The following is a 2,875-nucleotide window of genomic DNA, read 5'->3' as shown; positions in this document are numbered from 1 at the left end:
GAGGAGGAGGGGGTGGGAAGGCAATTCTTGGTCCAAGTAATTCCCCAAATAAGCAATCTCCATTCTAAATTCCTGGCCTGGGAGAAGGAGCAATTCAATAAACAGATCTCATGTTCCAGTGGTCCCATGGGCTAGTAAGTCTCAAAAGTGCCCTCCTTTGGGCTGAAATCAACCACATTGTAATCTCAGGTGAACTTGCTTTTGTGAATTGCAAATAGAAAGGCTGAATTAAATCCATTCAGCCATTTAAAAATTAATTAACAACCCAAAGAGTTGTTTACCTATTTTCCCTGCAGGAAACTTTATGCACTGGTAATTCAAATATAAGCAGATTTCATAAGTTTTAATATCGCCTTGTTCCCTGTCAGAAATAAGAGTAAAATAAAGTTTTGTTTTCCTTTTTTCAAGAATAGAGTGCCCCATAAATATCATTTACCTCCGACCTTTAGGCACTTCCACTAAACACACTCAATCATGAAATGGAGCCAGATGCCCCTGTTTCCAAGGGTTTTAATTTTGTGATGAAAGAAAAGAAAAACTGTTCTTTCCCTTCCAGTAAAATGAAAACATGTTGAACACTGAATAAAAAGGCTACAAATTGTGCTTGTAATTTGAGTTGGAAAATGCTGAATATAAAAACAAATGTGGTTCTCAGTAAAGATAAACTCCAGTCTAACCAAGGACAAGTTGACCCCATTAAATATAAATTAAGAGTCGCATCCAAGAAGGAACAAGAAATACACATTACCTTTCTCATACTTAATGCATTTAAGGTTAAACTTAATACTTTCTCAAAAAAAATATATAGACAAGCAAATTACTTCTGACTTCATAAGCAAGGAAGTGTTATTTGAATCATACAGAAGACATGAATCTTGATAAGATTCACAGCTGAATGGCCAAAACTAAAGTTCTACTTTTACACTGGATATTCCTCAGTTGCAATAAATTATTTGAAAATGAGTTCTTGGTTTATCTGAAGGCTAACTGTGAAAGTAAATATAAACTTGGAATTTTTTCCCAATAGTATGGTGAAAAGCTTTTAATAAAATGTTAAGTTGAAAAAATAGCAGAATATAAAAGCATGCAGACATTACATAGTAGAGTATGCAGGTATTAGTTTTATGTTGTATTTATACCTTACACATATTGTATATATATAACTTGTCTACCTAATCCTATCTAATAAAGAGGGAATATGCTAATTAATCCTCACGCCGTTGCAAAGATGGCGGCACCCACAGCCAATAAGGAGGGAATATGCTAATTGACTGCCCCCCCTCAAAGATGGCAGCACCCACAGCCAATAAGGAGGGAATATGCTAATTGACTGCCAAGCCCTCAAAGATGGTGGTGCCCACAGCCACAAGATGGTGGTGCCCAGTCCCCTCAGCCCCACTGGGGCGGCAGGTGTGCGGCAAGGCTGCCCCCCACCCCCAGGCAGGCCCGCCCACTCCATGCATCTGCCTCCGGAGTCCCCCAGTCCCCTCAGCCCCCCAGACACCCAGGGCTGGCCTGAGGCACAAGCAAGCCTCGGATGGCTGCTGCCCAGCTGCCCAGGGCTGCCCGAGGCTCAGATAACCAGGGCCAGCCAAGGCTTGCGCTGCCGGCAGTGGCAGCAGCAGAGGTGTGATGGGGCGTCTCCTTCCCCTGATCACCGAGTCGCTTCCCGCCCCTGAGGGCTCCCGGACTATGAGAGGGGGCAGGCCAGGCTGAGGGACCCCCCCTCCAGTGCATGAATTTTCATGCACCAGGCCTCTAGTATTTAATAAAAACAAATAGTAGACAGTATGTAAGTGTGTGCACTATGTTTTGTTTATTTGTTGTGGAGATATATATTTGTGTGTATGTGTGTATGTGTGTGTGTGTGTGCACACGCACACCAAAAATCATGTCCTTAGTGATTCTCTGTATAACATCTTTTTTGCAGGATTATGATCTGTCAGGACAATATCATTTGTCAATACCTTGCTTGTTCCACAACTGCTCTGCCTTGTAAGCATTAGGAAGATCTTTGGGAAAGCAGACAGGAAAGAAATCTCCATCCTAAAAGAAGTTTATTTGTGTGTGTGTGTGTGTTTTTAAAGAGCTCCAGGGTAGCTTTATTAAAAGGGAGAGATGGGGTAACATGGAGCCAATTAGCTTTTATCTCATTTCAATGTTATTTTCAGCTTTTCCGACACACACAAAAAATCTACCTAACCTAAAATTACCATATATGAGATAGAGGGCTTTCTGCAAACATAGGGTATACTTTCACACAGCATGTAGCTCCAAGGTGATAGTTCATAAAAACTAGATTAATAGATCTTGTAAGCATTAGGAAGATAGAAATGGCAGTAAGTAGTCAAGGCTCACAGGACAATAAGGCTTAATATAGAGCTCATGTCACAAAGGTCTAAACACTGTCCCCAAATGCTCTTCAAGGTAAAACAGGCCCCTGATGTATAAGCCTCTGCAGATCTTAGGGGATCACTGACCCACTTGGTCCGACTCAGTCTACCACCTGCTCCTCTATTCGTAAGACTCCAGCACCTACCTCAAGGCAGCTTTCCGGGTGTTGCCTGTAAAAGAGGCTCAGAGATTCCCAACCCTTATCAGAGATGAAGTTAGAGATTTTCTTGAAAACATGTGCATTGTTTCCTAAGACAGCACCATAGTTATGCATGCAATTTCTCAGCAAACAACTTAGTGCACATCACCTTTCACCGCATTCTCTGAAACCTCAACCACAGCATTCATGTGCTAATGCAGGAAATAGTTATCTAGCAGGCACTGTACCAGGTACTGGTGGTGACTTAAAAAAAACCTCCATTTTGTCTCTGTCTCATGGATCTTCTAGACTCTCTCTCATTCCACTCCCCACCCACCCCCC

This window comes from Myotis brandtii, unplaced genomic scaffold, assembly GCF_000412655.1.
Source record: "Myotis brandtii unplaced genomic scaffold, ASM41265v1 scaffold123, whole genome shotgun sequence".
NCBI classification, from domain to species: Eukaryota; Metazoa; Chordata; class Mammalia; order Chiroptera; family Vespertilionidae; genus Myotis; species Myotis brandtii.
This window is presented reverse-complemented; position numbering follows the sequence as displayed.